Here is a 16,630-nt window from a genome sequence, read left to right as displayed (position 1 = left end):
GACTAAAGGTTAAGGTTAACCTGTCTCCCTAGTTAGTGTCGCCAACGCAGGACTACAAAAATTATTCTGTGGGAAAGCCGTAGGATGACTTACAGTTTTCCCTTGTCCAATAAGACGACAAGAAATGCCAGATCTGCTGCCAGCTGCAGCTCTCCAAGGGAGGTTCCCACCTGGATCAGCTTTAGAAGCTCACAAAAAAGACATTCTATTTCTCTTAAAATCTTGTGTTTTCAGATTTGAAGGTGCTTCTTTCTTTAATAGATGTCTGCACACAGATATTTAAAGATTTCAGTACTTTATTTAAAGCCTCTTTTAACCAGACTGCCTCAGTGTAAAATAACTTTGATTGCTAAAGGGCCCTGCCAATTTCTTTGGGATCATGAAGCATACATGCACAACGCACACAAACCATATCTTTTCAGATTCTTTAAGTAAAAAGGGGCTTGTCCCTTCTCTTTTTCCACCTAGAACCTCCAGCAGGATCTGACGAATCTGCACGGTCATTTATGACAGCACTTGTCTGTCCCTTCGTTTGGTACTGCTGGCGTCCTGAGGAAGTCCTTCCTGTCAGTATTTATATACTCCCTGGACAACAATCTTTGAGTTAATTTTTGTTTTTTAAATACTGTTATAACTTTAGGGTACTCTTTGTTTATTAGAGTGAAAAACGAAGATGTTGTTCCATGACTACTTTTTAATTAAAATAATAATAAGGTAGCAGAAAGAATGCAATATACTATCTATTGCACAACGCTGTATAAAGATGATTTTTTAAAAAATACATCATGATAATTGTCTTGTACCCCAAAGAATAAACTGAGATCTCTGAGTTGCGTCATTGCAAGAGTTACTACAGGACACAAGAAAAATAGAGTGTAAGATTAGGCTGAGGAGTTGGGAAATAAGGCTAGCTAATAACGCATGGAAAATTCACTGCAGAGTTTGAAAACATTCCGTGGGTGAGTATAAAAGGAATAAAAAAAAAAAAAAGCAGGCATCTAGGTACCAGCTACAGTTACTCAGCACTGTAAGACTGTGAGAATAAATGTTCCTGGAACTAAGCCTGCAGTTCTCAGTGCTGCAGTACATCTTATCCTTAATTTATGCAGGACATGACTTTATAATCAAGATGCAATAGGCCCCAAAAAGCCACACCATACAGAACTTTAGAATTTAGACTGGGACAAACCATTTAGACTGGGACAAAAAAAGAAAAGCTTAAAATTAAAATCTGCATTTCCTAAATTCAGTTCAACAAGGAGTTGCTTTCTATGTGCAACAGTTTGATAATGTTTTATTTACAGAAAAGCACATTTTATAGAATTAACGAAAAAATAAAATGAAGAGCACAAAGTAGAATGGATGCAAATACTGAAATTCAAAAATACGAAGGAAAGCCAAGTACTGTAAAATGTTTCACACTTTGTAAAATTAGTGTATATAATACATGTATATAATATATATATATATTCAGCCGAACAATAATAACTGAACAAAGTTATTTCTGCCTACTTTGCTTATTTCTAATTCTGGAGACTAAAAAAGAGCAGATGGTAGCTTATGACACCTGTAAATCCGCTCCTCTTTTTCTTGTTTGTAAGCTGTATATACATTCCCATTCAAACACAACTCTAAGCAATCTTTTAAAAGAAGCAGTAAAGGCACTCTTGACCCACAGAGGTAGAGCAGAAGTCAAAGGTTTTGATTACCACTGGAGTTCAATACCTTTGTTCAGTACATCCTGCAGTTCTTAGTTCTCAGACTGAACTGGAAACATTTATAGGTGTGAAAAGATTGATAAACCCACAGTATTTCAGTGACACTCAAGCTTTCTTTGATGGAGACCAAACAAGAAAGTGTGGGAGAAGGACACTGTTCTCTCATGATGCTAAATAATAACCAATCTTGCATCAGAATACTCCGCCATAAAAATGGCCACGCAGTAAATTGGAGATAAAGAGTTAAAAGACAGAGTGCTCTTGATGGGTCGTGCAGGGCTGTGCACTATGTGACATCTCACCAGTCATTTTGATGACAACAATTGAACATTTGAAAAGTGGCCATAAGTTAAGCACTTAAAATTTCTCCTCCAGATGCACAGAAATAATTCACAGGCAGCTAAGAAATTAGAAAGTGAGAAGATTCAGAAAATGCAAACTAATCTATAGTGGAGAATCGAGCTGCGTTTCAGACATTCAGGGGAAGGTTAAAACCTGGAAGGCAGTTATGCTGAAAGAGACAGAGGGATGAAAGCTTTGCCAGATGAATGGCAAATGTGGGAGATATTAGCTATGTAGAAGCATGAGATCGCAGAGAAGGAAGTAGAAAGCTGTCATCATTTGAAAGTCTCATTTAAAACACTGAATCCGGTTCAGCCACTTCACTACAATGAAAAGACCGACAAATAGCAGACAGTTCCAAGAAACTAATTCAGAAAATAATGAATTATCCAGGAGTAAGACGGAGACACCTACTAGGAAAAATCAAAAGCACCGAATGTATACTATTAAACTAAAAATAGCTACAGAGGCAGGATAACACTTTGCAAATATCTGAGGATGTAAATTCTAGGGGCGGGGTGAAGGACTTGGAGTACAAAAGAGCTGTGCATCCGAGTAGACATGGCTTACAGAGTGACCAGCACAACTCATTCCTCACAGCAAGATTGTCCAGTTTTACAGCCTGACAGAAACACAGCCCCTCATTTTTACCACGTCTATAAATCACAGCTCAGCTAAACAGGTGTTACTGTTCTCAAGAGCTTTGTAGCTCTCTTTGAATTTATATCATATTCCTCCAGAATTTGACCTCCATAGACTTTGCTTTTTCCCAGTATTAGCTCGAACGGCTCCTGCAAGAGGCCACCTGTCTTCTGCACCCATTTCCTTTACACGAAGGGTTACAATAGTCAGCCCTCCACAAAACTCTCATCTTCATCCCAGAAGCTGCAGCTGCTCAGTAGAACGCACACAGGCTTTCTCACATTTTTCAAGCAGAGCACACAGCTATTCTTTTTAACCCTATAGCAGTTTTTATGCTTTTGCCCCATCATAGCTTCCCTTGAAGTCAGCCCCTCTCACTAATGCTACCTCCTCATCAGCCATCAAAGACTGAAGAGAAGGGAATTCCTGGCAAGGGGAGAAGAAGTATTGCAGTGGTGGAAGTTTTCTCCCTCTTGCTCCCGCAGAAGAGAGCACAGCATTTAGTTTCATGCAGCTACTACTCTTGCTCTGCTCTGATGTTCTGTGAAGGAGAATTGCTGCAGAGTTTTGGGGGTGAGAGCAGAATGCCAAGTGTCCTGTGGTCTTGGCCACCATACCCTGCAGAGATATTTCTGTGCTGAAACAGGGGTGGGAAGCAGCACTTCGAAGCTGAGTACCTTCTTCTGTGTCTTCCATGAAACTGCTTTAAAATAGCCCCTGACCAAACTTCTCACAGGAGAGCTCCAATGTCCTTTGGATGCCTGTAACGTGGACAAAGGCAAGATGTCTTTCATCTTCCTCATAGAAAAGATCCTAATGAGTTTCTGGTGCCTGTAATGTTAGAATGGGGCACGTTTTCCAAAATCTGCAGCTCAGAAGCACAAGGAGGTTTTCTAAGAGTTGCCACAAGAATAACCTATATCCTTTTGTTCATTCGGTAGAAAGCAGGTTAGCTTGCAGACCACTGTCTTGCCACAGGACTGAGTTCAGAGTTAGTAGTCGTCACACGTAGCATTTACTGAGAGGATGGAAAGAACCACAACAGCATGTAATGCAGAGCCAGCAAATTCCCCTCATTTATGGAGCTGGCCTGCGCAGCAGCATGCAGGGCCAGCGACTGAACTTTGAGAAACAGTAAAGAACCAAGTGGGCCTACGGTGCAGGGAATATCTGCAGTGCAGCACGTTTGGCCGTATTCTTGACATACCTCCAGCACCCCCAGGTGACTGCCAAGCCTGAGTAGAGCCCAGCACCGGTTTGTGTCACAGCGGAGCCTCACTTACCAACACAGAGACAATCCTCTCCCCCTTTCCTGAATTTCTGGGATAGCATCGAGGTGTCGTACCCGGACTGAGAATCGGTTTATTTAAGGCTTTACTTCAGCAATGCTATCTTACTTGTCACCTACTAAAGCTTGCTCGACTCATACAAAATGATGAGCTGACCATATTCATTTTCTCTATGCAGCTGAACATGTGCAGGGTGGGAAAAGGCAAGAGGCCCCAGTCTGATATTATCCGGCCTCTTTCTGTAATGCACAGTTGCCAAAGACTGGCCAAGGTGGTTTAGATGATTTGTCTAACTCATACTAGTGTTGTAGTGCTCTCTGGCAAAGAGGCTCTCAAGGTGTGGCACACAAACCATTTTTACAAGTGTTTTTTAAAGGAAAAAAACCAAACACCACATACCTTTTGTGGCTCCAGTAGCAGATTGAAAGCCTGCAGTGTGCCAACTCTTATCTGAAGGAGAAGAAATACCTCCACGTGAACAGCTACTGCATGAGGGGAGGACAGTGACTGCCTGATGGCTGATAACTACCTGGCCACCAGAGAAGCATGTTTATAAAGGTCTTTACTCATTAATCGCTTCCTGAACATTAGGTAAACACTTTCACAACAGTAATTACAGCCAGTCAACAGAACCTCACTGCTACTACACACAGTGCGTTCAACTGCTCCTCTCAAACTGCCTGCCCAGGTGGTGCCTGAACCTGCGCTTGCAGCTCAGGATGGCGGGGCAAGAAAAGATAAAGGGAGAGGTTAAAATAAAGCAAAGGGCATTGGTGAAACCTGATGTGCTTTAGGTGGGTGAGTGGATGAGGTTGGGGGTAGGCGGTAGGTGGGCAGAGGCAAAAGGTTGGGATCTTGGTGAGGTGAATTACACAGACAGGAAAGTAGGGGGTCTGAGGTGGGTGTACGGGTTTGTGGGAGTGGGACATGCAGCAGTATACCCATCTGAGGATCTAACGAAGGGGAAGGAACACACGAGGAGGTGGGGGGGAGGCAGGCAGGGATGGCAACACACTGCTTGTGACCCATCTTTGTGGTCTGGGAAAACGTATTCCAGCAGTATCTACTGATGCTGACACTCAAATTAAAGTTTGAGACCTCCCTGCCCCAATTCAGACTTGATTTACAAATCAGCTATGTCTTAAAGCTCAGTTTGCTTTTCATGACGCGGAGTTTGTAGTTGCCCACACTGAAACTATCTCAACAGGAAAGATTTACCGACAACACGCACGTAACAGACTGGGGTAGAGCAGCTCCTTCTTGGGCTCAGAAGCTATGTCTGAGCTCCCTCTAGCGACTTGTGCTGGTTTTCCACACTCAAGGATCACTACCGGCTTCTATACGCCTATGGATCGAACAGCTCAATTAAAACCCAAAGAGTTTTAAAACAAATAAACGGACAATGGGTCTTTGTACCTGTCCAGTACAGTTCATATCAATTCTACCTCACAAAGCTAAGTTCCTCTTTTCAGAAGTTGCCAGAAAAGTAAAACAGAACAAATACAGATTGAATGGCGTTAGAGACAAGTTGAAACTAGACTGTTTCCAAAGCTCTTGCAAAACAAAAACAGCAAGCTTGAAATATCTTCTGAAGTAGCATTTCTAGGAAGGGGAGTAGAAGAGGGCTTTTGCCATCACGAATCTGAAAACAACCATCATAAACAAGGCTGGCATATAAATCGGTTCCCTTGGTATCTCATAGAATAAACAAATGGGTGAATCACTAACTTTAAAAAAAAAAAAATCAGACTGCCCAATTTTCTACATGATGCGTGAGCTCTAAGACATGGCCACTGCAAACCTAAAGAGGAGAGAGTACAACTCATTTAAGTGTCAGGATCTGGGGTCCTTCCCCAGTCACATCCTCTTTGCAAACTTAAAAAAAAATGTTTAAATCAGTCCATTTTTAAAACAAACAAAAAAGGCTTTAAAACTAAAGCAAACATTTTACAAAAAAAGTCTCTCTGTCTCATTGAAAATGTGTCTTGGGATACGTACGTTAATCCTGATGGCATTTCTCTGCCTGCCAGTTTAATTATTTACTCCTGGAATCAGGGATGCAAAGGAACTTTTTGTATGCAACGAGCTTCAGCTACAGAGGCTGTGAACTGTTGCCTCAGCTCCTGCATAACCCCCACACCTACCTGTGTTCTTCCCCACAACGGTGGGAAAAAAGGAATACTTCAACCAAAATAAGACTGAACTATCTAGTGGTCAGTATAAGCGTGTCCTCCAGCTCTCCTGCTGTTTTGCCATGGGGTTGTTCACTGTTTACTTCACCTGTCACTGATGTGGTGCAGAGTCTAGCATATGGGAGCCCTCATCTCAGTTTAACCTGTCCTGCAGGCACTACTGCTACAGCAAGCTGTGGGCATCACCATTGTTGTTTCCTGATGTTGCTGTTCTTTGGCTATTCTTCTCTATGCTTCTGCTATGCTTATGGGACCGTGTTTTTGTGTGCCGTTGAGCCACAACCACAAATTAACTTCTGTTCATATATTCGTCCTCTTTCTCTGCCACCAAATAAATCCTTACCTCCAAGATAAATGCCACTAACAACCTTCTGTAGCCCTATCCCCTTCTGGATACAGCAGAGCAGTAATTCCCTCACAGCTCCCATCTTCACACTGCTCTGTCTGCTCTCTTTTCTGACTTCTCAAATCCAGGTGCAAATTTAGGAGGGGGCATGACAGCAGCCATGAAGTTGTTCAGAGCAGGGTGAGAGGCTGTTAGCCCAGCTACCAGGGGAGAGTGCAAGCTGTAGGGGAATTTAATGTGCCCAAATGAGGAGGAGAATGAAGAGCTGGAGCTTTGCATTTAACGTTACAGAGCAGCAATATTTCCCTGCCCATTACATCACGCTCATCATTAGCTCACCAGCAGAAGGATTGTTCCTTTGTTTTTACAAAAGATCTCAGGTGGAGGGGATGCACCCAAGAGCTGGGATAGGGGAACCACTGCACAGGCTCTTCACCTCCTCAGCCAGTAACTTGGAGCAAGGCGCTCAGATTCTGTACCGGAAGAAGCACATAGTGCTGAAACCATTCTGCATGGGGCTATGAAAACATAAAAGAGGAATAAAACCAAGTTAACAGCAGCATGTCAAGGCCTTGTTAAAGAGCGGAAACAGAGCAATTGCTGATGTAGCACCACCAAAGACTCTGTAATGGACCAGGAGACAGAGTGTTGTTACATTTCATTATATGCCTAACAGCAATACCTCCCAGCAGAAGAAAGGTTATTTTTAATGATCACTCACTTATGTCTTATAATAGTTCCATGGCCTTGGCAAACACAGAGCTCCGATTGTCCTTTTTGCCCAACCCTCTCGCCCCCCCCCCCCCCCCCCCCCTTTTTTGTGTAATGTACAACATGATTTATTTTTATTTTTTAATGATAAATGGCTAATCTGTATAGGAACAGATAAGATCCCGTAGGTGAAGCTGCAGCTGAAACTAGGACGTTTTAGCTTAAAAATAACTCATTAGGATTTAGGCACATGAGGTCACCTCTGAAAACAGGCCGTAGATGCTCTCTACATGTTACAATTACCAGTCAAAAACAGATGCTAAACTTGCATGTCTGGTTCAGAGTATTACAGATAACCCGAAATTTACTCTCAAGCATTAATGAGCTAAATTGGTGAGCACATGGTTTTGCACTGTAAACCTGGAGCAGAGAAATCGCTCAGCATCGCTTAGACCCGAGGAATGGACTCACGCTGTTATCAGCTACCGCATCCGCACGACGTGGGCTTGGGGTTATCATCAACACTCGCGTCCTTTCCCATATCCGTACATGCACCATCAGGACACGTGCGGAGGGAACCGCGGGCTGTGCCTGGGTGCAGCTGTGCTGCCGCAGCAGCCACCAGCCTGCACTGCATCCCCAGCAGTGCCTGAGCAGCCCACGGCACCGGCAGGCAGCACTGCACAGTGGTGGGCCCCTGCTCAGCTGGGTTTGGGTGCGAGAAGGTGCTCGGTGCTGGTTAGGGCTGGTGTCCAGCACTAGGGTCGGGACCACGGAGCTGTTGTCATCTCTTTTGGTGTAAGCAGGGAGGGAATAGGAAAAATCCAAAGGGCAAAGTGAGCAAGAGGTTCTATTTTTGAAGCAGCAGTCTGGGAAAAACGTACCGGACAGAGGTCATCGTCTGTTTCTAAATAAAAGATCCGGATGCCATCTCTGAGACGACAGTTGGCTTCTTTTTGTAGGAGTTCTCAGTACTCATCCCTCTCAAAGCAGCAGCCCGCACTTGTGCCCCATTTTCTCTCTCTTGAAAGTACAGCAGAGAAGAGGTAATGAATGAATGTGAAAATAATTTCTGCCAAAAATAAGACTGAAGAAGAATGTACATGCAACAAGACCAAACACAATGAGAAGGCACTGCTATTATAGCTGGCCTCTTGCTTAAACAAGATTGTCCCTAGCTCTTCACTCTGCCTCTCACCAGTTCCTAGGTGCCATCAGACGTCAAAAATACTGTTGGACCTGGGATAAAACAAGAAGGATTGCAAAAGCAACGCTCACAGGAGGCTTTCAGCTCTGATCATGTTTCCAAAAGCACCTGATTGCTTCAGCACCTGAAATCTCAGCTAACATTGTGTAATTGCTTAGCAGCAGATAAGGATTCTGGATGGCAAAAGGATATCCCTCAGTGGCCCCTCCCAATAATGCCCACAAAGAGCTGCTCTCTCATTCGAACCCAAAAGCGGTAGCTGCAGTTTTCCGTTCTATTCCCTCCCACTCCCCTGGGCCCTTTTGCTTTCTCCCAGGCCGAGCTGGCTTCCCCGGTAAGCTCGGCTGCCTCTCCCCACGTCCCTGCAGCTCCTGAGGGCAGCCAGGCAGGACAGCCCAGGGCCCCGCTGGCTGGGGACGGCACAAAGGTCTCCACGGGCTCTTTCGCAACACACGCTCCGGAGGGAAAACAACAGAAATGTTTATAGTGAACATGTTATTACAGACCTCATCCTTAATCACCGAGCAGCTCCCGGAATGCTGCTCTGCTGATTTTGCCACCCTAGAAACCTACCAGAGGCACTTTGGGAATTTGTCCAAGACTCCTCCAAACTTCTGGCCCACCAGCAGCACCTTGAATCTGCATCGAAATCTAAGGTATAGTTAAGGACAGCTGAAATTACCTTAAGTCCACTGGAATCTGTAACTAGTAACAATTTAGTTTTCCTTACCTACAGCAGAGGTTTATGCTGACCCACCTGTCCAGGAGATTAGTCACTCATTGGTGGAGCCAGGGCAAATTCCCATTATAGGTGGAACCAAAAAAGTCATAGCCATCTCACTCACAGATGCAACCTCTTATTCAAGGTAGGCTAGATCCAGGTCCTCCCCAGAAACCTGCTAGAAGTCAGACAAATTGCTTTGGGAGAAGCTTTGAGAAAACTGATTGCACCTCCCAGGACTGCCAAAGTGAGAGCGAGCAACCATCAGTCACCTACAGGGTGGGCAGCGGACTAGGAAGGATCACTCAGATAACTCAGATAACCTGTTTTTCTGTCTTCCACTTTTTAAAAGGGACGTTCATTCTGCTCGGTGTAGCAGAACCAATTACACAACATAGGTTTCAAATCCCTAATTACAGTGGATGCTTTTGCCTCAGTATTGCTGGAGGGAAAGATTCATGCAAAGAAGCCGCGGTATCTGTGACAACAACATCATGTGCCATGCTGATCAAAAACTAGTTCACTGCTGAATTTCAGTGTCACCCTTCCTAGCGGTGATTATGCCTTACAATTAAAAAGGAATCATCATCAAGGCTGTGTGCTGACAAAATATTTTCATATGAAACAAGGAACTCAGTAAGTAAAATACAACATTTATTAATAATCTATAACACGTTTTCAAAAAGTTTAATTATTTAAGGGCCAAAGGGTAAAACTTCTGTGATAATGAATAGTCTAATCTTTTACAACTGGAACCAGGTCAACAACAAATTAAATTACCGAGCCAGCATGAAAAAGATGAATTGCACCAAAATTAAAAGATGCTATTAAAATAGATTTCCAGCCTCTCTTGCTAACCCACCTCAAGGCAAAACAAACAAACAAACAAGCAAAACAAAAACAAACAAACAAACAAACAAAACCAGTAATATCAGGATGTCAGTATCATGAAATAGAATTAGGAAATGTCATGCTGCTTTCTAGTTTCTGAACTACAGTGTTATAATAATCAAAGGGAGAAAATTTACTCCAGGATAGTAAGATAGAGAAACAACAGGAAAGTTAAAGCAGCAGGGTATGGAATTCTTTCAGTAAGTCTTTTACTGAAAACATGTGAGATTGCTTGAAATTAATTCATGTAGGTATCAAATCATAGCAATAAGATCTTTTTCTCTCTTAGCACTTTTTTTTTTTTTTTTTAAGTCAAGAGTGTGTCAAAGCATTTTACTGGTCATAGGTAGGTGTCAAATCCATTGGAAAATAAATTCCTCTGTAGGAATGCACTGCAATGGTGGTAGTGAAATGAAACACCCTTGTGCCCCAGCATGTCCCATTCAAGTATGGCTCAGAAATGCAGAGCTCGAGGAGCACGGCTGCTCTTGCACTGTTATTCCCTGTAGGTAAGTGCAACGTACCTGAGAGGTGGGAGAAGGGCGAGCAAGGTCTGTCTGTGTCCTCTGCTTTACAGAGATGTAGACATATACAGGGACTGAAACACATACAGAAGCCCCATGGTATCATGTACAGAAGCCTCATTATCTGCCAAGCTGTATGTCAGACACCTCATGTACTTTAAGCACTAATTATAATAGTAATAAAATTCATACCTCCAAGATTAGAAGATCATCAATAACAAATCCACGTGAGACTTCCTGTACAAGAACAGTTGTGAGAATAGCAAAATCTGGCTCTGCTCTAGCTAGAAATGATGTTGTGACAGTGTCAAAAGGCTTTTTCCCTCTTTGCTATGATTTTATTTTGGGATAAAATAGCTTAATGCTCCAAGTGTTATGTTTTGGCTCGAACTGCATATTTTAAAGCAATGCAGCTCTGCTGCAGCTTCTCTGAAAAGCACTATTTAATAAGGTTGTAAAGTCAATGACTCAAATCCCAGAAATAACCCTGCTTGTACTTTGTGATTTGGGCTTTTGGTTCCTATGTATTATGATATTTTCTTTGATCACATTAGCATATCCTGTTGTCTCTAAGGATTCCTGTTCACGCAGTCACTGGGAAGCTATTCAGTGTTCTTTTCACCTTCCCTACTCAATGCCTGCCTCCAGGTCTCAGAGTACCTCCTCCCCACCAGGGTCTGCTTATGAAACTATTCACTCGAAGTGATTCATTAGCACTCGTCTTACTGCAGTGTTTGAAGCCCTTCTTGTAACTAATTGAGGTATTACCTTAAAAAGGATACAAAGAATAGGATTCTTGATCTCTGCCAATGAGTTTGCATAATATTTTGAGAGAAGGCTGCTCTATAATGCACATTAAACTAGTGCAAGTTGGGAAAAATACAGGTATCATGTATGGACCATTAATTTGTTGGTTTGGAGATGACTCTAAACTTCTCATTCTCAAACAATGGAAATTTGCAGTATACCTAAATCAAACTCTTACTGAGGACGAAAACTCAAAAGGAAGCAAATAACCTCCTTAATGATAATATCCTGGTGACATTAAAAGGCAAGGCTAGGCTATCAGTAATTTTCTTTAAAAAAAAAAGAATGCTTCTCACAGTAACAGAAGCATCAGGAGCCTGTGATTTTTCTTTTTCTTTTTAAACCAATGAGATAGTTGGGGTAAAGAGGCAATGAGAAACAAGAAATAGCCTGAAGAAAAGACAATAGTTACATCCGTGCCTCCTCTCCCTCTCCCCTCGTCACATTTTGAATAAATTGGCAGCAATTGTGAGTATTCCCTCACAAGGAAAATCCCAGTCATACAACCTACTTTCATCTAATTACATGACCTACTCATCCTCTCCTCTTCCTCTAATGAAGCTGTTTTTTTTTCTTTTTTAAACTGTTTACTTACCCAGGTCTTGGAAATCATAGCAAGTGCTGAAAAGCAGCACCTCAGTGGGGTGTGCTCAGATAAGTACCTCAGCTCATAAGGATGACAGTGAATTTTAATACGCAACTGGGACTGATAGGATTATTCACCTACCGTGATCATTTCTGGCTTGCCAAGGTCCATATGGATGGGCAGCATTTAAATGCTGGTTTCTCTGTATTTAGTAGTCTCAACATCAACCGAAAAGAGTAGGACATGCATGGGTCCGAAACATGAGCACACAAGTGCCTTATCTACATCCTGTGGCCATATTCTTTCTCTGTCTTGGTAAAAGACTGTGATGGCACTGCTCTTCTCTGCCACCACCCCGGTACATATTTAGAAGGAAATGGACAAAAACTATAACCTTGGCCTCCTGAAAAAATAAAACACAAGGAAGTCACTTATAAATGGGGTAATACACAGAAACAGCAGGCAAGATGCCCGAATCTTTCTGCAGCTAAGGGCAGTTCCACATCTATGACAGACGGGTGCTGATGGAGGTGGCTGTGCTGGAGAAGAGAAACTCACTGCTTGTTCTCTGAAGAAAGACCCAGCTGACAGTGCATGTAGGGCACTATATACAGCAAAGCTGCAACCTTCAAACAATATCATAATAAGCAACACTAAAACAAGAAATAATAATAAAAAAAAACCCAACACTTCTGGAAATATATTCAACCAATTACAAAAATTATGTCATGAGGTTTTGCAGAACAGTTTGCATAATAGATGAGACTTTAGTAAAACAAGTTGTTTCAGTAACTGATTTCTTACCTGTTCCAATTTGAAAATATGCTGACTGAAATAATACTGAAGCTGCTTATTTGCATAATTTACGCCTAACTGCTCAAAACTTGGTTTCATAGTCTTCCAACCCCAAAACATCAAGTACACCAATGGACAAACACTAAAGGAAGAAGGTGTAGAAATCTAGTTAAGCAATCTGGCCTACAGTGACTTAACCCTCAACAGCTAACTATTACCAAAGGTGCTGTAGTGTATGCTAAGAGATTTTGAATAACTGTAGCATATACTAATAGATTTTGAATATTTAACAGTTATGTAAGTTGTGAAAACAGAGGTAAGTAAATATTACAAAGAAATTTCCCATGGACTTCAGAGGAATAGTAAATTTTTCTGTGTTTGGGCCAGAAGCCACACCTTAGTTGGTCTTGCCTTTTCCTTTATGTTAGCTGCTCTATGTCACCTTCAGTGTTTCCAGCGAATAGCTTATGATGACCCTGAGCATTTAAATCACTAAATATACCTAAATGACTAAATCCCCACTAATACTGTCACTAACAGTAACACAGCAGCAAAAAGCCTAACCCATATAAATGCTAATAGCATTGGGAATAGACTTTTTCAGATTCTCTCTCAAAGGCTCTAGTATGAACACTTTCAAAAATGACCTGGTCACATTGTCCACAGGCTGCTTATTTTTCAGAAAATCACTGGTAATATTGAGACTGTTAAAAGCTTTGCCCCATGGCAGATGGAGGCAAGTGTGAAGGACTGACAGGCCTGGGTACTGCAGATACCAGCTATTGAAATCCATCAAGCAAATGCTTTTACCCCTCACTCCCATAGGAAAATGTTAATTGGCAAAAGCATTTTATAGTTCTATACTCTTCCTCTCAGGTAGCTTAAAATAGCTGTAAAATCTCACATTATAGTCATTACAATGCTAAAAAAAATCAGAAAAATAAAAACAGATACAATTTCTACATCCGACAGCACAGGACAAAAAAATGGCAGGGATACTAAAGTGTATCTTTGCATTTTTTAATACTTTTTTTTCCTGAACCAGCAATTGTATTCACAGAAAACTTGAAAAAGAAAGAGAGAAACAAGAATGGGGTTCTTTCTTTGTTTCTTCCTTTTTTTTTTTTTTTTTTTCTCAGATGCAGGGTTCTTTGCAAATTTACCTTGCATTGTCACAAGTAACACTTCAGACAGAAGTGTGACAAGCAAGTTGCTGATATTGCTTAAAACATTTTACTTACAAGCTTACCATGATTCTGCTCACTGCTGCATTTCCACAGAGAGCATCAGGAAATATTTCTCTCCATTACTTAGGGGAGTACTGAAACACAGGAGGATTAACTGATGTGCTTAAGACCGTGTAAGAAATCTGTGGGATAGCAGGCAATTAAAGCAAAGTCCCAAGTTCCGGTTTTGGTTTTATCACTTAATCATCTCTTTCTCTGAGCTACAGGAAACTATGTCACAGCACATCAGAAAGTATATTTTTCTGATGTATATGTTGTTGCTGTAAAATTGTTTCTCCAGATCTCCTAAAATCCTTTGTTGTATTCCAGCTCACAAATCTTTCACCACTTCAACCACTTCCATCTCAGTTGTGCTCTAATTGTTCATTTATAGCATTCTCCCTAATTTTGCAGGTTAGATGACTTAAACAGGACACTGTGGGTAAGATGTAAATGTGCTTTATAAATAGCACAGTACTCACAGACACATACCATATACCTCCCTTTTAATGAAGTCAGCATCTCATCACCTTCGCTAATACTGAAAAAAAGAGTGGCAACTCAGTTGCTGGAGTTAGTGATGTCCAGTTGTGCCAGGTGGGGAACGCTCTTAATTTCCCCTGGGTTGAGATGTTCAGATGGGTCTTCACACAGAACGACATTGATACCTGGAAGGAACCTAAAGGAAAATACTTCACGTAGAAGGACAAGGTGTTAGTCAGGAAAACAACATGCAATGTTGTATATATACACACAGTAACGCATAAGGTGTCATGTAGCTTTTCAAACACCAGTAGCTTCCTGAAGTGAATGCTAAGTTGCTTTCCTCACAGCAGCGTTTTTGGATATACTGTGAAAATGGCCCCAGCCTTTTTCAGCCACAGACAATTTTTTCCTGTCTGTATCAAAAAAGTACTGAGCCAAATGGTTAACGGGAATGGCACTTAGAGGCAGGAATGAAGGTTTGAGGAAAATGAAATAACGTAAAGAAGGAACTGAAAAGCAACTGCTGGTTGCTGAAAACCAAACTGGTCTGCCATGCAACCCTACAGATCAGGACGACAGCCAGGAAAAAAAAAGAATTTTGAACTCACCCTCTCACTGTCCTGCTGTAACCCACTGAACTGTATTTGGACTCGCGACTGTGATGCTAAGTGCTCTGTGACAAGAAGTGCCACAGAACATAGCCTTGTTTCTTTAAAAACTATTTCAAGTCTGCCCTTCTTACTCACATTTGAATGATCTCGAAATCCCAAGGGACTCTTGGCAACACTGCCTCCATTGAAATCTTTTTGCAAGTGTTTTTTTTGTGGCTTCCTCATGCCTTTGTTGCAGGATTCTCAAGCCTTCAGTCCCTTACACTATGTATTTCTTCGTAAAGGAGACCAGCAAGTTCAGATTTTTAAAACATTTTTGTGAGTGCTAAGGGACAGCAATTACTTTCAAATACCTCAGAAAAGACCGTAGGACAGACTGTGCACTCTCCTCTGTGCTGGACAACCACAAGCTTGGGCTCAGTCCTGAAGGACACTGCTTGCTCTCCTGCTAGCAGGACATTTGACTCACAGTCACGGCTGCTAGGCTGCCACAGAGGGAGTTAGGTGGCAGAGCATCTCCTCTGGGCTTGCACAGATTGCTTGTTGCTGAGACCTACCACCTACCTGATCACAGGTTGTGGGGAGTGCAGCAAAGACAGGCTGTTGTGAGCTTCCGGCTGAAACCCTACAGGTCTTTACGGCCAACGCGTGGCTGTTCTGTTTGCTTCTGGGAGACCTGCAGCCGCTGGGCTTCTCCACAGGGAAAGGAGCAAAGGAAAGACGACTTGCCTCCCTGGCTGCTCTCAGCTGGGACATCGCAGCTGAAAAAAGCACCAGCACAAAGGCGAACAAAGTGCCAGGCTGGGCTGGCGGTGTGGGTGGGCTGTGCAAGGCTTGTTCTGCAGTACAAAAGTCTGCCAGTTCTCTGAAAATATTGCTTCAACATCCTACTGCATGAGCCGATATAGATGGTTCTTTCGGATGGAGCTCTCTCCTAATACTTGAGTCACTTACTGCTAATGGCCATCTATTTTGCCATTGTAGGTAAATCATGGGCAGCAGTGAATTAGCTCAGGAAGGCAATGCCCTATTTATAGAAAAATCTAAGAGACAGTACATTTCGAATTTAAAAAAAAAAAGGTTTACCATTGCTAAATTGTCCTCTTTGCCTTCAACTAGTGAAGAGCTTTAATAATACAAAAATTGAAAAGAAAAGAAGGTTATTAAAGGCATTTTGAGGGATGCCAAGAACATTTGAAATTATTTCCATCTTTCACATTTGCAGACAATGATGACAACATTCACTTTATGGGCAAAACATTTCCGTGCCATCTCACAAGAACTTCATTTCTGCTGGGAGGCAGCATCTGGTGACCACTGCTTCTTTCCCCATTGCTCTGTTTCTTCAGTAATTATTTTCCCTCTTGGCACAGCGATAGGTATTGTATGAAGCCTAACAGAGCTGAGATTGTGGCTTGATTTTTTTTAAATAGATTTCTCAACTGGGCCTGCTCTGCCGAGCATTGTTACTTCCCTGCAGTTACCAACACATGAGTAGCAAGGGTCAGATAACAAAAGACAAAAGGACTACAGACA

General features: G+C 42.2%; 1 long non-coding RNA gene across 6 annotated transcripts; it reads right to left on the bottom strand.

Annotated features, from left to right (window-relative positions):
- Positions 1 to 7,058: 7,058 nt before the first annotated feature.
- LOC121067113 lies at positions 7,059 to 16,191 on the bottom strand. Of its 6 annotated transcripts, none has more exons than XR_005818101.1 (7): positions 15,092 to 15,447; positions 14,490 to 14,676; positions 12,118 to 12,379; positions 10,584 to 10,657; positions 9,205 to 9,346; positions 9,021 to 9,086; positions 7,059 to 8,263 (listed from the first exon to the last, which is right to left on the bottom strand). It is a non-coding gene; the product is annotated as an uncharacterized LOC121067113 (long non-coding RNA). The 6 variants fall into 6 exon arrangements; XR_005818098.1 differs by having other exon boundaries at positions 9,021 to 9,098; positions 9,205 to 9,343; XR_005818100.1 differs by lacking the exon at positions 15,092 to 15,447 and adding an exon at positions 15,659 to 16,191 and having other exon boundaries at positions 7,060 to 8,263; positions 9,205 to 9,343.
- Between the last annotated feature and the right edge of the window lie 439 nt (positions 16,192 to 16,630).

This window comes from Cygnus olor, chromosome 3 (assembly GCF_009769625.2).
Source record: "Cygnus olor isolate bCygOlo1 chromosome 3, bCygOlo1.pri.v2, whole genome shotgun sequence".
NCBI lineage: Eukaryota > Metazoa > Chordata > Aves > Anseriformes > Anatidae > Cygnus > Cygnus olor.
This window is presented reverse-complemented; position numbering and strand designations above follow the sequence as displayed.